Here is a 19,785-nt window from a genome sequence, read left to right as displayed (position 1 = left end):
GGACAAGACCCTTTTCCAAGAGGTCTTTTACTGGGTTCATAATCTTTTCATTCTGTACTCGGCTTCACACGGTAAGGTGGTCGATTCGGTTGCGTGCTTCCAAGTATCAGATCAAAGGTTTGATCTTCAGGCCCTCTGAAAAGCAATCGGCATGAGTGTGGAGAAAAATCTTGGCGTTCTTTTGATAAGGTCAAAACATATTCAACTTTTATCCAGCGTTCAGTTCTCTCCCAAAAGAATGAGTAAGAAACTGAAGTTCATCAAGTACAATCTCCAAGCCCTTCATTTATCAAAGTCGCTTTCTCGGCCCGGTAGTCAACCACGGCGTAGTTCTTGTGGTACCAAGGGATCCTGAGTAGAACGTCACTTGCGTGCCCTTAACACCCCTGTCATTGCAAACGAAGTTTGCCAATGCTCGGTGTAATGGCAACATCCCATCCGGGTGCCAGTCGAACTACCTCCACCTGTGGCGTCAGTCTGTCGGGCGTAGTTCCAAATCGAGCCGCCAATTCCAAGTGAAAAGAAGTTGGCCCTGGCTCCTTCAAAAGAGCTTCCTGATCCTTCACTTTGCCCCAAAAAAAAAAGCGGCAAAGTTTGTACTTTCATTCATTTGAATCGGTGCAAGTCCCACGCCATGTGGTACCAGTTCTACTTTTCTATCTGCCTTTTTTGCCACATTCCTCAGCTGCTCTCAAACTCTTAGGCCTGTCGTCGTCTTTATCATTCTGTTCTTTCTGTGCCTTTTTTAGGGCACTTCGCGGAGATATGTCCATGTTCCCCGCATCCAAAGCACTTCCCCTCTCTGATGAAGCGAGCTCTCTCCTCAGGAGTAAGCTTGGGTTGTGCATCCTTTTTCTCTGGCTTGCTCTTTTTCTTTCTACTTTCATTCCCAGAAGTCTGTTCGGCTCGTTGTGTCATGGCCTTATCTGTGGGGTAGGTCAAACTGCCAGAGTGAATGGCAAAGCCCCGCTTCGCATGACTCATCAACTCCTGAATAGAAGCTGACTTCTGTTCCAAGCAGTGATCTCGGATCTCTGTAGGTAGACTCAAGGTAAACCACTCAATCTGTTCTCTGAACGAGATCTTCTTGAATGAAGAGGCGGGTAGAAAAGAGCTCCAGAATCTTTCACAATAAGAATTCACTGTATCGCTCTTGGTCATCCGGAGATGGTTCCAAGCAGCTCGTATATCTCGCTCAAACTCTTGAGTCAACCAAGAAGAAATAAAAAGCCTCTTGAATTTCAGACATGTAATTGGCACAGTCTTGCTTAATAGAAGCGTGGACCACCAAGTACGAGCATTCCCCTTAAAGTAAGAGGCAGCTCTCCGAATCTTGGAGTGCTCTGAATAGCGTCCTCCCGCGAAAGCGATGTCAAACTACTGTATAAAAGACAAAGCCTTCGAAGCATCTGAGTATCCTGAAAAGTATCAAACTTGATCGAGTGGCCACCTTCCTTAAACTCTCAGACTTTCTTGCTTTTATCTTCGAGAAAGTCATACTGGTTGGCTTTGTAAAAATTCTTCTTGTTCGCATAAAACTTTCCGTCATCGGAATCTGAGCTGTCTGTAGACGAGTCCTCAGTAGAACTGTCAGTCTCTGGGCGAGATTTAGCCTTCTTTGCCTTTCTCTTGCCCTTTCCAAAGCGTTGCTTCTTGCTTCGCTTTTTACCTTTTCTGTCTTCTTCGCTCGAATCCGAGGAGCTAGAAGAACTGTCAGAAGAAGAAGAAGAAGAACTGGGTAGGTCTTCAAACTTGACGCGCTTCTTCAATTTCTTTGCCTTGTCAAATGTCGACCGACGACCCAAATATCCCGGGAAGTCAGTGCCTTTCTTCTGCTTTTTGCCGTGCTTTTTGGCTTTCTTTTGCGTGTCAAAAAGCTGAGCAATCCGTGCATCAACCACATTCTCTAGTTCCTTCTCCGTATATTTCTTTGAGGCAGAAGATTTCTTGAGAGCGGGTTTCGGGAGTGGTGTTGTGGTTCTCTGCCACTCCATTTGTACCTCTTCCAAAGAGGTCTGGTTCATATATTTTGCCATCTTCGGGTCCTTGGCAAAATTGAGCATCATCTTTGTTGCATCGCCGATCAACTGGCGACGCTCTATCGCTTGCCGCTCCGCCTAAGTAGGCCAAGGTGGGCCATACTCTGCCTGAATCTTCGTTGTGATCCCAGCCCGCGTCTCCAGATGCAGAAGGAGTCGACTGATCATTGGCTGAAGCCATAGGTGCCACGGAAAAAAAAAATCGGGGATCGGATTTCCCGTAGAAGAGAAATCGGCCGTGCTCTGATACCACTGTAACAGACTTGGACACTCCAAGTCAAGAATCAACCGCGACAGCACCAAATAACCACTTCAAAACAATTCACAGATCACAATAGATTTGCACTGGCCCGGCGGAGTTCCGTGCCTAGAGATATTGGCCCCAAAGACTGGAGCCCCTTTCGGTATTTCTTTTTGTATTAATCAATCATCAAAGTACAAGAGAGCGGTAGGATTTCACTCTCAGACTCTGCCTCCAAATGCTCTGAGAAGTGAGGCCCTCACCACTAATTTAAAGGTTACAAGGAATGCCCAAAAGCAAAGCCCCAAAAGCTTCAAATCAAAAGCAATTGCTCTCTCTCTCTCTCACAGAGAGTCAAAACATGAAAGCAAAAGCATTCTCTCTCTCTTTCTCATTTAAGTAGAGAAAAAGCGAAATTTGCATCGCTCATCATTTTTCAAAAAAAAAAAAAAACAGCCTCCGCGATTTTCGGAAATTAGGGTTTTTGGTAAAAATTAGGGTTTGCAAGAATTTTAGGGTTTCTGGCAAAAATTAGGGTTTCTGTGGTCCGCCACGTCATCACTTTGTGACAAAAGTTGTTGGTAGCTCGTCGGGAAACAAATCCAGATGTGGTTGAAAGAAGCATTAAGCAAATAAGCAATGTTGGAGGATGATTTAACTTATGCGTCTTCGGCACCGGGTTTGACATCTCGCAACATGATTAAGGCAGTAGCACATTCACGTTTTCGAACCAGCCGTTTGACTTGTAAAGCAGAAACCAATATAATGGGTTTGGTACTAAAAAGACCACGAAGCTCTATTTCATGTTGCTTGTGAAACAGCCGAATTGAGTGATCTTTGAAACTGATTATTGGATCATATTGAAATAACCAAGATTGGCCAAGGACCAAGTCGTAATGTGACAAGGGCATAACTGAAAAACCAAGCTGATCCTCGTAATCCTAAATCTGAAAATCCAGCTTTTCAATCCTTTTGTTGCACTCGAGGAAGGAACTATCAGCAAGTTCTACTTGGTAAGCCGCCTCACTAGGTTGAGTTTGAAGGCGAAGTTTAGTAATCAAAGATGTGCTGACGAAATTAGTAGAACACACACTATCCACAAGAACATTGATTGGCTGCTTGCCAACAAAGCCAAGGAGGCTAAGAACCTGGTTCGAAAGATCCACTGGAGCAGTGACGTGATTTCGAGCATTCATCATTAAGGCACTTACAACCTTAGAAACTCGAACGCAACGTGCTGCTTGTTTGCCTTTGTTTCGGACAGAAGGTTGGCTGTGGATAGGTTTTGAAATTGTGGTCTCCATGTGAGAATTCTGGCAAGGATTTGAAGGGTTTGGCTTCTTGAGGCATTCATACCACCTGTGCTGTCCATGACAAATTGTACAAAATCCTGTACGGTTGGAGTTGGAGGTTGAAGGAGTTGATGAAGAGGCTTGCTGTCCATAAGAAGTATCCGGCCGAAAATCACGACGACCGTTCCTTCTATGATTGGGACGATTGTTCGTCGATTCTCATTATTTGCAGAAGAGGAGGCTCTGGAAGTGGCTGCTTGTCCATAAGATTGGGGTCGAAAAGAATTTTGTCCAACAGAATATTGTCTCGAAGATTGAGATCCTGAGAAAGAACGCTGATTCTGACCACCTTGTCCTTGGTAATTACGCTGTGAAGAGCTTGCAGAATTCGAAGCTCGATCACCAGGAAGGAAACTTCTAAATGGGCGCCGATTATCACCAAGACGCTCGACATAAGCGATTGCAGCATCTAGTGTGACAAGGTTAAATTTATGGACATCATCTCGCAAGGAAGACTCAAGTCCGTCAACAAAACTGTGGAGTTTGTCGGAAGGACTGAGAGTCTCTATCTCAAGAGTTAATTTCTGAAACTCCGAGATGTACGCGGCCAAGGAACCAGTTTGGCTGAGGTGGCGGAGAGAAGACAGGGCGTGAAAATTGGCATTTGCAGGCTCAAAAGCCTTGCAAAGAACGCGCCGGAATTTGTCCAAAGTAGCGGTGATTTTTCCATCTTTAACACGGCGACGCCACCAAAGGAATGCAATATCCTTTAGTAGGGAGCTTGCCAAAGCAACCTTCTTGCTTTCAATGAGATCAGTATTTGAAAAATAAACCTCCATTTTGAAAAGCCAATGGTCCAGCACCCACTTATCGCGGCAACCGTTGTATGGCTCCGGTAACTTTGCATCAATTTTCCTTTTTGTACTGTGTTTATTATCTTAAAAAGATATTTTAATTCAGGATTGTCTACCTCTTGTTCTGGAGATTCGACTTGCTCAGGAATTGACTCTGCTACCGAGGAAACCGAATGTGTAGCTAGCTGCGTCCTCGAAGAAGAGAATACCTGTAAGACATCCAAACGTGCTGCCTTCGATGCAAGACCACTGGAAAGGGCCTCCTGGAGGATGGACATCTATTCTCTGAGGATAGCTATCGGATCGTCGGGTGGAGCACTGCCTGTCTCTGACATTCTAACAGCTCAGAGGGAATATCTTGGAGAGGCTGGAGAGGTGTGCTTGTCGTAAAAGGGTGAAGCTGTTGCTAATGCTGCGTCCCACTCCTCTAAGAAATCTGGTCCAAGATCCGAATCCTCGATATCTTCCACCTCGTCGATAGGAGCTGTGTCGTCTGGTGTCAAAGGCGTATAGTCCGGAAGCTACAACTCGCTGTGACCCCGAACTAAAGGCCGCTTGTCACGTGACACATCCCAACCCTATGTGTCCATGGACAAGCTACACCATAGCAGGGTTCCCGTCAGTTCAGTCAGTTTAGATTAGCAATGATCTGGCACTTTTGTGAGTCTATTCGTAGACCATGCATACCCAATCACTAAGTGTAGATGCATATTCTCCCGTTGCACACAGCATGATCATCGGAATTCCCATCAGAATCCATTAGCATCAGTTAGGAGAATTTTCCAGTGCATTTAGCTTATTTTCCTATTTATTGGTTATTTTCACTTATTGTTTTTAAGTGACTTTCCAACAAAAGTAGGTAGGGAAATTTTGCTAAGTTAATATATAAGCAAACCCAAGTTAGCACTTTTTGCCAGAAGAGGCAGCAGGAGCTTCCCACTCAACAGGCAACTTCTCAGCAGTAACCCCCAGCACACCCACCGTTTTTGGAGTTCATCCTCGCCGGGCCAGATCCCCACCATTGACGTTTCCTCATTTGCAGATATCGCCTTCATCACCTAGATCCCCCAGCATTGCAGTTTCCTCCCCATGCTAGCAGTAGAGAGCCCAACGTTTCTGCTTGCAAAAACGCTACACAACCAGCCCAGCGTTTTCTTCACAAAAACGCCAGCCCCATTTGCAGATCTCAGCGTTTTGTTTTCAGCCACATCAGCGTTTTGATTTTCAGCCCTAAACCACATCAGATCCACAGCGATTTCAGCCTTAGATACAGTAGCAGATCAGCCCCCAAGTTGGTTGCAGATGTTCCCCCATTTTCAGCCATAAAAACGCAGCCAAAACAGTCATTTTCAGCCACCGAAACAGTCCCGAATTTCAGCAGTTAGAAGATCTCAGATTTCAGCCATCAAGTCGTCGTCGTCACCACCGTCGTCGTCATTGGCATAGTCCAAGTTGCATCAATCCATTGCATTCGCATTGTACACCTTTGTGCAATCAAAGTAGACCACTCTCGCCGACGAGAGTGGGGCCTTCGGAGGAGGGTTTTACAACCTCTCGGGTGTCGTATCTTTTCTCTCTCCTTCTCTCAGTCTCATTCACTTGCACACACAATATCCACCCACTTTGTTCGTGATCACAGCACTCTACAAGACGGAAGGCTCTCTCCTTCCCTAAGAACTAAAAGGAACCTTGAGCAGTAAAGATCACTAATCTTGAGAAAATACAACATTCATTCCGATGCACCTCACATTGGTATCAAAGCTTTGGAAGTGTTCTGCATTACTCAAGGAAAGAACCACAAGAATTTTTTTGCTTGTTGCGATCGCACGAACCCAAGTTTACTTGGGCGTGGCGATTCCTAATCGTGTTTTGTTGAAGAGTGAAAGGAATCCCAAGAAAGAAGGGCTTGTCCAGCCTCCCCTTGTGTCTCTTTTCACTCATTGAGAGCGGACCATTCACTTAGCGGCCGGCCAATCAACATGAGGTGGGAAAAAGCAACCTTGGTGTGAGCGCAAGGCCGCCAAGGGGTGCGCCCGCAGAAAAGAGTAGAACTCGGGTGAAGAGAAGATCCTTCTCCAACGCGATTTGCAAGAGAAAGAAAACCTCAAGAACCCAAGTTCCTCGTGAACTTAAGAACCCAAGACCACAAGAACCCACGACTTCAGAATGGTCATCACTCGAAGCAGCATGGATACTTCGCTTGGAGGTGATGAGCATGAGAGAGGCGAAGAAGAATTTTCCCCACCAGGAGGTTTTTCCCCGACCCTCCCCCTTCACCATCTACGACAAGGATTGCACTAACTCCTATCGAGGCTTTCGACAAGAGGATGATGGACAGTAAGTTAGAAAGCGAAGAAAGAATCGCAGCCATCAAGCGTAAGTACCAAGAAAGAATGGCAGCCATAGCGCGTGAGAGCGAGCAAGCACGCTTGGAAGCCAAAGCAAGACAAGCCAAATTGGATCATGAATTCAAAGAAAGACAAGGAGAAATGGAACGCAGACAAGCAGAGAACCAAGCAAGACAAGCAGAATTTTATCGCGAGAACAAAGCACGACTGCAAGAGATGTTGCGACTTTTTTCTAAAGTGCCGACACCGATGCAAGAGATTCGGGAAAAGGAGACTCTCTCAGTCTCTTCTTCTCCAAAGCATGATACACAGGATTTGCATGATTGTGTGAAGCATGATGATGATTTGATTAACAATGATTTGCATAATAATTTGAATGATGATGATAAGCAAGATGATTTGTATGACAAGCATGATGATTTGGATGACAAAGATAAGCATGATGATTTGAATGATATTGCTAAGCATGATGATTTGGATGCCAATGACAAGCATGATGATTTGCATGATCAAGATGTGATTTCTCACAAGCATGATGAATTGCATGAAGATGATGTGATTGTTCACACGAAGATCCCATCTTGGCTTTCGAGTCGAGGTCCAAAGAACCCCTTCAGGAAGAACCGATCTTGGCTCTCAAGCCTTGGTCCAAAGAACCCTCACAGGAAGTATTATGTGTTCGCACGATTGATACGCACGCATTGTTCGAGTGTTTCATTCGTGAAGGTTTCCTGTATTTTAGTCAACATCGTTATGTGATCCCTTTTCCTAGGCATGACATATTGTATGTTGAGCACGTTTCTCTCATGGATGAACACGAATGTATGCGGATTGTTCATGAAAAGTTGAAAAGTCTGTATGTCAAGAAGTCACATTTCATGTCTCTTCCTTGGCATGACACAGTTTCCGAAAGAGCACATGATAGTATGAGCACCAAGCATGGGCATTTCCATAGGGATTTGCCACAGTTGATTGATTTCGATCAAACAGAAAAGACTCGATCTCATTGTTTGCATGTGTTGGATGAACGGGTTGTCACTCCGTCTCTATGTTCGTCTCCATTGCATACAGAGTCTTTAGAGAAGAAAATATTTTTTTGCTTCACTTTACATGGAATGGGTATGTTCATGGTTTTGTGTTGGAGATGGTTTCAGGAATTTTCAGCCATGGAGATTCTTGAAGACGAAAGAAGCAGGACTCTCAACGAAGTTGAATCATCGAAGGAGCCACAGAAGACTTTGTGTCGCTTTCGGCGCGGCCCAAAGAAGCAAGCATTGCAGACCTTTATGAAGTTCAAGTACTGCACGACCCACACATCACAGTGGGCCGGCGAAGAGTCCCTTCCAGGATTCCGGATGCTGTTGGTGATCTCCCTCGACGCCATACAGTTCGGTACCAGTACCTCACTTTGAAAAGGAGGGGATGTCACGTGACACATCCCAACCCTATGTGTCCGTGGACAAGCTACACCATAGCAGGGTTCCCGTCAATTCAGTCAGTTTAGATTAGCAGTGATCTGGCACTTTTGTGAGTCTATTCGTAGACCGTGCATGCCCAGTCACTGAGTATAGATGCATATCCTCCGGTTGCACACAGCATGATCATCGGAATTCCCATCACAACCATTAGCATCAGTTAGGGGAATTTTCCAGTGCATTTAGCCTATTTTCCTATTTATTGGTTATTTTCACTTATTGTTTTTAAGTGACTTTCCAACAAAAGTAGGTAGGGCAATTTTGCTAAGTTAATATATAAGCAAACCCAAGTTAGCACTTTCTGGCAAAAGAGGCAGCAGGAGCTTCCCGCTCAAGAGGCAACTTCTCAACAGTAACCCCCAGCACACCCACCGTTTTTGGAGTTCATCCTTGCCGGGCCAGATCCCCACCATTGACGTTTCCTCATTTGCAGATATCGCCTTCATCACCTAGATCCCCCAGCATTGCAGTTTCCTCCCCATGCTAGCAGTAGAGAGCCCAACGTTTCTGCTTGCAAAAACGCTACACAACCAGCCCAGCGTTTTCTTCACAAAAACGCCAGCCCCATTTGCAGATCTCAGCGTTTTGTTTTCAGCCACATCAGCGTTTTGATTTTCAGCCCTAAACCACATCAGATCCACAGCGATTTCAGCCTTAGATACAGTAGCAGATCAGCCCCCAAGTTGGTTGCAGATGTTCCCCCATTTTCAGCCATAAAAACGCAGCCAAAACAGTCATTTTCAGCCACCGAAACAGTCCCGAATTTCAGCAGTTAGAAGATCTCAGATTTCAGCCATCAAGTCGTCGTCGTCATCGGCATAGTCCAAGTTGCATCAGTCCATTGCATTCGCATTGTACACCTTTGTGCAATCAAAGTAGACCACTCTCGCCGACGAGAGTGGGGCCTTCGGAGGAGGGTTTTACAACCTCTCGGGTGTCATATCTTTTCTCTCTCCTTCTCTAAGTCTCATTCACTTGCACGCACAATATCCACCCACTTTGTTCGTGATTACAACACTCTACAAGACGGAAGGCTCTCTCCTTCCCTAAGAACTAAAAGGAACCTTGAGCAGTAAAGATCACTAATCTTGAGAAAATACAACATTCATTCTACTGCACCTTACACCGCTGGGAGATGATGTCGTTCACTGTATCCACGCGACACTCCGTCAGAGAATAGGCCAAGTGAGGGTACCGGCCCAGTATGTGCTCGTAGTGTGGCAAATGACGAGACTCGCGCGTAACAATGATATGCCACATGTCACAAGGCGGGCACCACGTGCCAATAGAAAAGAACAGACTGAACAGACTTTTAGCACTTCAATAACAACTGAACTGAAAGAGAGAGACGACACGTGACACGAAGTGTCGGAATTCCACCCCAGAGAGTATTGGCCCCAAACCTTGGCGCCCCTTTCGGTATTTCTTTATATTGTATTAACACAGTACAAGCCGGTACTCCAAACTCTGCACCTTCTCCTGGAAGCATGCCAGAGAATCAGCCCTAGCCTCATATTTAAAGGCCCTTGGGCTGAAAAGCAGTTACAGTAAAAAGCCTTTAAAACTCAAAAGCTTCTGGTCCAAAAGCAAAGCCAAAAAGCTGCCAGCGTAAATCACGGAAATCCGTACAGCTTGCCACGTCATCAGCCAGCGCAAAACGCTGAAATCTCCCTGCTGCCCTTAGGGTTAGGGTTAGGGTTAGGATTTTTGCAATTTTAGGATTTTTGGCAACAAAATTAGGGTTTGCAAGTTTTAAGGTTAGGGTTTCAACAGTTAGGGGTTTTGGCAGAAATTAGGGTTAGGGTTTTTGCTCTTGGGCAGCCACGTCATCACTTTGTGACAGTTTAGGCCCCTCAACCACATCTGTAAGTTGGCTCCATTCTTTAGGCTTTGACACGTCAGCAGTTTGTTACATCTCCCCTTCTTGAAAGAGAGTAATCGTCCACGATTACAGCATATCTGCAAAACAACTCAAGTTAGTTCAAAAATTTCCGAGGGTCATTCCGAGGGACTATCAGTTTGCTCTTTTTATTAAGGAGTTAGCTTCTCTTTTCTGCTCTTTTTTTATCAAGGAGTTAGCTTCTCCTTTCGGCTATTTTGATCAAGGAGTTAGCTTCTCCTTTCTGCTCTTTTCATCAAGGAGTAAGCTTCTCCTTTCGGCTGTTTTGATCAAGGAGTTAGCTTCTCCTTTCTGCTCTTTTGATCAAAGAGTTAGCTTCTCCTTTCGTCCAGATCAGAACTCTTGATATTCCGGCGTAGTAAAATTAGCCATCACACCCATATCGTACTGATCTTTCACGGGTGTCTTGATGCACTAAAATTACATACCCAGGCAATCTCGTCCAATTAGGAATATTCAGTAATTGGGCACATCACAATGCAACACAAATGCTTACATATGCATGTTACAAGACACGACAAACAGCACCACTAAGCACTCCCCCGAGACAAACGATCTGTGGTATGAAGCTACTCAACGACTACCTCGTCACTCCCCCCGCAAATAACCTAAAAAGGTCCGGGCCATGAGCTCAGAGGACTGTACAACCAAACACTCCCCAGACCGCAATCTGCGTCGTTTGGAGGTTCAAGCATACAACCAAACACTCCCCAGGCATCGGCCTGCGTCGTTCGGAGGTTTTCTAGCATACAACAGAACGCTCCCCAGGCATCGGCCTACGTCGTTCCGAGGTTTTCAAACATATAACGAAACGCTCCCCAGGCATCGGCCTGCGTCGTTCCGAGGTTCAAACAATACCAAAGCAATATTTCTCACTTCTCCACCCGGGAGTAAAATCACCAATCATTGAAACCAGTATCGAACGAGAGTGAAACAACGCAAATCGGCACCAAAACAGGTTCAAAACAGATACCATCCATTTCAAACAAATTCCAAACAGGATCACCAAACAAGATCAAACAGAACTCAAACTTAAAAAGCAATCTCAACATCAGTCGAGCTCGAAAAGTCGACTGACTTTCCATCTTGAAACCTGCACCAAAAATTAGAGTTAGGTTCCTTCCATGAGGTCGTAGCCGAGCTCAACATGGTCCATCAGCTCTTGGACAGACAGTGTTTCTTTGGTGGCGATGGCAATCACACCGAACCTCCAAGGTCATTTGCTCGTGAAGAGACATCTACTGAGAGATGTCCAGAAATTTCAAGTTATGATCTACTAGGGTTTCCATGGCAAGCATTTCAAGGTACCCCACTTTGCCAGAAGTTGCACTTCGAAGGAAGATGTCAGAAACCATTTAACTTCGGGCAAAAATTTTCTTGAAAGCTTGCCAAGTCCTTGAAAGTGTGCGACTTGGTAGCTCTAGACATCAACATCTGCGTGGCACTGTCTCTGAAAAAACAGCAACTCGAAACAAATCTTGGATCCTTCTCTTGCAAGTGATCTTAATGGCTTATGCCCTGTAAGACATGAGCGGTGAAGACGGGAGCGCGCCCGATGCGCGATGAAGTAAGGGTTGCAGTGCCTAATATGTCCGGGTTAGAGGGCGAAGATACCTCAAATAGAAATTCCAATAGCTTTGTCTGCTCTTTTGTAGGACCGATATGCTTTTAGAAAAGCACACGCCTAATGCTCTGATACCACTGTCACAAGGCAGGCACCAGGTGCCAATAGAAAAGAACAAATTGAACAGACTTTTAGCACTTCAATAACAAATGAACTGAAAGAGAGAGACGACACACGACACGGAGTGGCGGAATTCCACCCCAGAGAGTATTGGCCCCAAACCTTGGCGCCCCTTCGATATTTCTTTATATTGCATCAACATAGTACAAGCCGGTACTCCAAACTCTGCACCTTCTCCTGGAAGCATACCAGAGAATGAGCCCTAGCCTCATATTTAAAGGCCCTTGGCCTGAAAAGCAGTTACAGTAAAAAGCCTTTAAAACTCAAAAGCTTCTGGTCCAAAAGCAAAGCCACAAAGCTGCCAACGTAAATCACGGAAATCCGTACAGCTTGCCACGTCATCAGCCAACGCAAAACGCGGAAATCTCCCTGTTGCCCTTAGGGTTAGGGTTAGGGTTTCTGCAATTTTGGGTTAGGGTTAGGGTTTCTGCAATTTTAGGGTTCTTGGCAACAAAACTAGGGTTTGCAGGTTTTAGGGTTAGGGTTTCCAGAATTAGGGTTTGCAGGTTTTAGGATTAGGGTTACCAAAATTAGGATTTGCAGGTTTTAGGGTTAGGGTTTCCAGAATTAGGGTTTCAACAGTTAGGGTTTTTGGCAAAAATTAGGGTTAGGGTTTTTAGTCTCGGGCAGCCACGTCATCACTTTGTGACAGCTTAGACCCCTCAGCCACATCTGTAAGTTGGCTCCATTCTTTAGGCTTTGACACGTCACAGCAGTTTGTTACACCACACCACCCAGCCCAGTGAGCGCGAGGCATCCCTATGGGTGACGTAAACCAGATAATTTTGCGGCAAAACTGCTGGCTGTAGTGCAGAAACAGGAGCAGGCTCGGGTGCCGATATGAAGTCGGGAACCTGTATTTCCTCTGGAACTGGAACGGGTTCTGGAGATGGGAAGTCCGAAATGAGAATTACTTTCGGTTCGGATGCGAGTTCCTGTTTGAGGATATCTGGTATAATAATCATTTCGGGAGCAGGAGGAGGATTTTTCGGCAAGATATCTTCGGGAACCTCGTCTATGTACGAGAGAAAGATGACTGGAACGTCGAGGGCATCGTCGGCCATGACTACGAATTAGCCCGCGTGCACACCCGGCGATGGCCAGAATTGGCGGCGCGAAGGATTAGCAGAAGAGGGGGCGGCAAATTTTCTTCACGCTAGCGCTGGCTCTTCATTTCACTGGCTGCCGTTCGGTGGCCCTTTTGTTTAGTATTTGTTTTTAATGTTGGGTACCCAAAGGGTGCCCACTTTAAACTTCTGTTGGGCGGCCGGCCAAAAACCCCTTAAAAATTAAAAGGGTGGCCCAATTTAATCCAGCGCTGGCAAAAAACGAAACGCTGCGCTGTTGAATAAATTCCGAACGTTGCTGCATGTATTCGAAAGCTGCGTGCGCTGCCAGCGTGGGCTGCCTGGCGTGAGTAGCCGGGTGAAGGGGTGGCCTAGAAGCACTGGCTCGCGTCACTTGCGCAAGGGAAGGGTGCGACTCTTCATGGAAAAAGCGCAAATTGTCCACACGAAGAGTCACCTAGTGCTGGAGAAACTTACTCCAGAAGTGCAACCGGTATGCCGCAACACCCACTCTGTCTGCCGTCTTCTGCTTGTCTTTCTGTAAGTGTAGAAGAAAAGATTACCTCATGCTGACGTGGGTATTGTCCATCTTTCTTCTGCTTCCATACAACTCCGGGAAGGGGGGGGGGGAGAGTAGCGACGAGGGTGAGAGGCTCACAACCTTCGGGTCCCGGGAAAAAAATTTGCTATGATACCGCTGTTAGGATTCTAGATGCTAATCCTTAATTAAGTACTTAAACTCATGATTAAGACTTAAGAAACTGAACTGAACTTAGAAACAAGACTTAGAAGACTCTGTGTTTGATTGATTGAATGTGTGATACAAGGGTTCCTTTTATAGGAATTGAATAGTCATCAGTGAAGAGGCATGTCTCTTTGTGAAGAGACATGACTTTAGGCGAAAAGACACATCCTTTCGGCGAAGAGCTGCAACCATTGGGTGAAGAGTCGCATCCGTAGGGTGAAGGGGTGTGACCAGTCGTCGAAGGAGTGTGGATTTTGGCGAAGAGGTATGTCTTTTGGGTGAAGGGGTGTGACCATTCGAGAACAGGAGTCCTCCTGGGTTAATCACACTTCGCATCTGCATCTGTAATGAATCAAGAAGAGTGTAACAAGTCACAATCGTGACAGTTAAGACTTACACCACTCTGCTGCTTCTTAGGTCTAGGGCACACATGTACAGCTAGTATGTCTCCGGGCTGGCCACCGATAGTCTAGGTTGCTCCTGGTCCGACCGGGCGTGTTTGGGGCCGACCACCCACTTTTGTCCGGGCTCCTCATATATTTCCTTAATATCATTTTTCTGTTGGGTCGTGGGGATTTTTATCAAGCCTTGCCCTACATCCCCTTGGGCACCTATTTATAGGGACAGGGGGGTTCCCACTTCCATCTCTCTCATCTCACAGAGTCATATTGATTGTACTGAGGGTCTTTTGTTCATGGTAGTCATGGGGGGGCGATGGTAGTCATGGGAGGCTGATCGCCCCTTCTTCCTACACATAGCGTTTTGGTGTCTACTATCTCTCTCTCTCTTCCGCACACGCGCACTCTCACAGATGACTGGGATTGTTTTTGCTGGAGTTGCGCAGACATAGAGAGAGCCTGATGAGGGGAGAGGCTAGCCAGTCTCAGAGATGGATCATAGACTTCTTTAGAGCAGACACTGGACACCCGGAGGAGCTACTACCACAGCAAAGCCCACATTCTCCTGACACCAAAGGCACGCTGATCGATCGAGCGACCGAGCTAGGGAGATCCAGACGCCCACGACTGCAGAGGACTACACAACATCAATGGAGGCTACATCGGAGGATTTGGATCACTTTGGCCTGACATGCATGACGCCCGGTCAGAAAACTAACCAAGGAGGAGATTGATGAGATCCATCAGCGATCGATGCTGGATCTCTTGTGATTTAGCTCTTTCTAAGGATACACTCACACTGTGTTGTCTTAGTCCCCCACTCACTTCACCCCCTGCCCATATCCTACGCAAGCCTAGCTAGCTGCTTAGCTTACATCTAGCAGCTTAGGATCCTATAGTATTTTTAACTTTTTACTCAAACTTTGTATCAGATCCACCACATTGTAACTTTTTGGTCTCATAGGTCACTTTGGCCTTTTGAAGACGTTAAAATAACAATTCATTTCATCTCTCTCTCTCTCTCTCTCTCTCTCTCTCTCTCTCTCTCTCTCTCTCTCTCTCTCTCTCTCTCTCCAGCGTTTTCGGCGCGCGTGGCTAACACTCTTTCTGCTGCTCACTCTCACAAAAGCTACTCAACAACTACCTCGTCACTCCCCCCGCAAATAACCTAAAAAGATCCGGGCCATGAGCTCAGAGAACTGTACAACCAAACGCTCTCCAGACCGCAGTCTGCGTCGCTTGGAGGTTCAAGCATACAACCAAACCCTCCCAAGGCATCGGCCTACGTCATTCGAAGGTTTTCTAGCATACAACGGAACGCTCCCCAGACATCGGCCTGCATTGTTCCGAGGCTTAAACAATACCAAAACAATATTTCTCACTTCTCCACCAGGGAGTAAAATCACCAATCATTGAAACCGGTATTTAGAACCAGAGTCAAACAATTCAAATCGGCACCAAGACAGGTTAAAAACAGATAGCATCCATTTCAAACAAGCTTCAAACGATACTTTCTCAAACAATGTTCAAAAGTATCTAACTAGAAAACAACTAGAGGGGTCATTCAAAGCTTTGTTCGGACAACCAAACTGTGAGGACAACTGAAGCTTGCCCTTCTGCATCACGGTGATGTGGTTCCGAACCTAGAGAGTTGCATCATTCTTATTGTGCCAGGCCATGCCCAAGAGAACGTCGCAATTGCCCAACTTCATAATCTGGAAATCGGCTTTTCCATGATAATCTTTTATAGTTACTGGAAGAGCACCAATCAGCGGTACCACTTTCTAAGTTTGCCCTATGGCTAGCTCAGCTTCAATTTCTCCACCCTCTGCATCATAATCAAAGTGCATCTATTTCAAGAATTCTGGATGGATGAAGTTCTCCATAGCTCCTCGGTCAAAGAAAATAAGGACTTTCAAGCCGTTGACTTTTCCATAAGCTCTGCATAATTCATTAAAACTCTCGAGGTGTATACCATAAATATTGGGTACTAGTCCAATAGCAAGTCTAGCCCTCTTGGCCGGAGGTGGCCCCGGGGATCTGTCTGTCGTGGGAGCAGAAGGTTGCACTGAGGACGTCGAGGCTCGCTCAGGACATGTATTGAACGTATGCCCTATTTGGAAACAGTCGAAGCATCAGCCTTCTTGTAACAAGGTGTCTCGTTGACGTTGTGTCAGACGAGGCCGTTGAGGTTGGTTTTCACGAGATTCCTGAGAATTTGTTCGTTGTTGCCGGGAGTTCTTGTTAGTGGCCGGAGGTTCTTCTGTGGTATACTCCAACTTTCCTTTCATGAGCTTGTAGCCGACCGTGGCCTGGTCTATAAGCTCTTGCATAGTAAAGACTATGGTGTAGCGCTCGCACTGGTCCTCCAAGGAAATGGACTTAAAGGAGGACACCAAAACGGTCCAAAAGGTACACGTCGAGAAACCTTTGGTTATAGTCGTCCGTGGTTTCGGTGGCAAGCATTCTTAAGTTGCCCCACTCTGCCAAAATCCGGACTTCAAAGATCGAAGTCATGTAACTACGTGCAAAAACTGTCTTGAAAGCATGTCAGGTCCTTAGAGCATGCGGTTGTGTCGCAATTAAACTCCACCATTGCATAGCATTATCTTTAAGAAATCCCGCTGCTCGAGAAATCTTGGATTCTATTGTATAATTCCCCAAAGCATAGGTGTTGTCGAATTGTTGTAGGAACTACAATGCTTTCTTGCGATCTTTCACCCCGTAAAAAGTGAAAAATTTGACTGTCGTGCCGCAATCTTTGAAATCTTTGGGTTGGTTAGGCGCATATCCCGGGTATGGATAATAAGGGTATCCATATGGGCTCCAACCATTGTAGCCTGGTGGCGGCGGTGGTGGAGGTGGGGGCAATGGCCGTGGCAAAGGCTGTTGCACTAGATTAGAGTCACATGGACCATATTCCTGAAGACTCCCCCGATCGGAACAGATGGCTGAGAAGGTTGCCGGTTGGAAGCTCTCATACTTTCTGATGCCCGAGGAGGAGGTACCACCTGGGGCATCAGAGGGGGCAACTCATTAGAGGGGCATAGCATTATCTTGGGTCTTGTCGTGAAGCTCATTGAGCAGAAATTGCAAATATTCTGATGAATCCATGAATTCTATGTCTTGGGTTCTTTATGGCTTATGCCCTGTAAGACAGAGCGATGAAGACGGGAGCGCGCTCGATGCGTGGCTAAAAAGTCCAAGGTAGGGACCCGAAGATACTTCAAGTAAAAATTCCAATAGCTTTGTCTGCTCTTTTGTAGGACCGGTGTGCTTTCATAAAAGCACACGCCTGATGCTCTCATACCACTGTCACAAGACGGGCACCACGTGCCAATAAAAAAACAACAAACTGAACAGCCTTTTAGCACTTCAATAACAACTGCACTGAGAGAGAGAGAGAGAGAGAGAGAGAGAGAGAGAGACGACACGCGACATGGAGTGGCAGAATTCCACCCCAAAGAGTATTGGCCCCAAACCTTGGCGCCCCTTTCGGTATTTCTTTATATTGCATCAACTCAGTACAAGCCAGTACTCTAGACTCTGCACCTTCTCCAGGAAGCATACCAAAGAATGAGCCCTTAGCACATATTTTAAAGGCCCTTTGCCTATGAAAAGCAGTTTACATGAAAAGCCTTCAAACTCAAAAGCTTCTGGTCCAAAAGCAATGCCAAAAAGCTGTCAGCGTAAATCACTGAATTCCGTACAACTGCCAGCGCAAAACGAGGAAATCTGTACGGCTTGCCACGTCAGCACTGTCCGCGTGATTTTCGAAAAACTGCCACACCATCAATTGCGGGTCCTGCTTTATTTTATTTCTCTATGTCACTTGGGGCCCCATCGGACGGGGTCCTCATAAGTTGGTAGGACTTCTTCTTCTGTTACGTGTTCTTCTTAGGGTTTAGGCCCCTCGGCCTGCATCTGTAAGTTGGCTCCATTCTTCAGGGCTTTGAAACGTCAACAGTTTGTGACAGACAGCATCCTACTTACAGAGTCGCGTGACAAACTCGAAAGGGGCAATCCCGAGTACAAAAGCCTCTACATTGGAACTTTATGCGACAACACTTCTAGGTGTTCAAGAGGAGCGACGTACGGGGGAGGAAACAAATCATGAGACACGATCCAAAGGCCACTTTATGCGGACCAGACTAACTTCGCTCCATCGGAATCGAAGTTTGCGACAGTAGGAGAATCTCTCTCTCTCTCTCTCTCTCTCTCTCTCTCTCTCTCTCTCTCTCTCTCTCTCTCTCTCTCTCTCTCTCATATTTTTTCCCTTAGCAAATACACCTTGATCAAACATCGTCGTCACCATTGCGAGATTCAATGGAGCACGCAAAAGAGGAGGGTGATACCCTCTCACCATATATATGCCTTGCACTTGCAGAGGGGATCATAGAGTATTCTAGGCTTGGAGAGCTAGTCCTCATGGGAGACTTCAGTGGGTGGACACAAAGCAGACAATGTGAGACAATACTGCACCCTCTTGATGAGACTAACTTCACCCAAAGATTGTATGTTTCACCCATGCTATGAAAAAAATAATAGCAAACTTTCACTTGTGCAAACTTCGCTCTTCGAAGAAACTGGACTTTGTTGGAGACAAAGAGAGTTTACATCCACAAAAACTGTAAGGTATTGGAGAAAATGTACTACCATCAATTCTCTCTCTCTCTCTCTCTCTCTCTCTCTCTCTCTCTCTCTCTCTCTCTCTCTCTCTCTCTCTCTCTCTCTCTCTCTCTCTCTCTCTCCGCCCTTCCCACATACAGCATGAAACTGAAAAGACTCACCTGAAGAATTCGCAAGCTTACGTGTCTGTTGTAACCTTCGCGAGTACAGAAACCCTAACAATTGTCGAAAACGTGCACTTCTCCGTGGTGATGGCACCTGTGCAGGAAAGCTCGAAGCCGCTCTGCAAGCACAGCTCCTCGATTGGTATTTCTTGAGCAGCGTCTCCCTCTAATTAAAATCCTCGCGAACAATTTATTCAATGCCCCCTCCTTCTCTTTTCTCTCTCTCACGTCGTTAAGAGGTCTCTTAGGAAAAAAATGTAACATTTAAGAACTTTTGAGAAAAAGAAAATCACCGAAATGTCCCTCAAATTTGTGGAAATTCCCCCCTCGACTTTCAAAAGTCCCAAAAATCCTTTCATTTTTGACAAAGGATGCCAAAAAAATCCAAACCACAGTTAAACTTTGCCCAAACCCCTAGTATATCCCATGTCAATTTCAAGACATCTTTGTACATGGATGCTCACTCCAAACAAGATGGTATAATTAAGTGTTTTGATGATATGAAATTGCACATCATTGCGTGAAGATAATTGCCACCACATCACAACTAAGAGATATTGACTCCCCATCAGCAAATGAGAGAAGAAAATGAACCATCCCTAGAAGCTTATCAACAAGGCTATGATACCTACAAATCCACAGTTTCATAGAAGGATAAATCATGAGGAGGACAAAACTCGGTTACCTTTCTCCTCTACATAAGATTCCACCGCACAAAGGACGTAAAGGAATAGGAAGCACGTTCCCCCCTCACACCTCTCCTAATTAACAACAATAACTATTTTATAAATAAGGAAAATAAATACCAAAAGAAACACGCATTCAAAATAGGCACTCAAGCATAGATGCACACACCCACACCCACCATCCTAAGAGTATGAAAACCAAA

At 45.8% G+C, this 19,785-nt stretch overlaps 1 protein-coding gene across 2 annotated transcripts in view; it reads right to left on the bottom strand.

Moving 5' to 3' along the window:
- The window catches only part of PRP40C (pre-mRNA-processing protein 40C), a 66,918-nt gene extending 47,819 nt beyond the window's left edge, over positions 1-19,099 (bottom strand). Inside the window, exon 1 of one of the 2 annotated variants that reach the window (XM_086525318.1) lies at positions 18,894-19,099. The gene's annotated coding sequence lies outside the window, so the exon portion shown is untranslated. The remainder of the gene's footprint in view (positions 1-18,893) is intronic. The other variant, XM_086525317.1, reaches the window with a different exon arrangement.
- Positions 19,100-19,785: the final 686 nt, after the last annotated feature.

Source organism: Adiantum capillus-veneris, chromosome 12 (assembly GCF_014529385.1).
Source record: "Adiantum capillus-veneris isolate H3 chromosome 12, ASM1452938v2, whole genome shotgun sequence".
NCBI classification, from domain to species: domain Eukaryota; kingdom Viridiplantae; phylum Streptophyta; class Polypodiopsida; order Polypodiales; family Pteridaceae; genus Adiantum; species Adiantum capillus-veneris.
The sequence above is the reverse complement of the archived record's forward strand: the minus strand, read 5'-3'. Positions and strand labels throughout refer to the sequence as shown.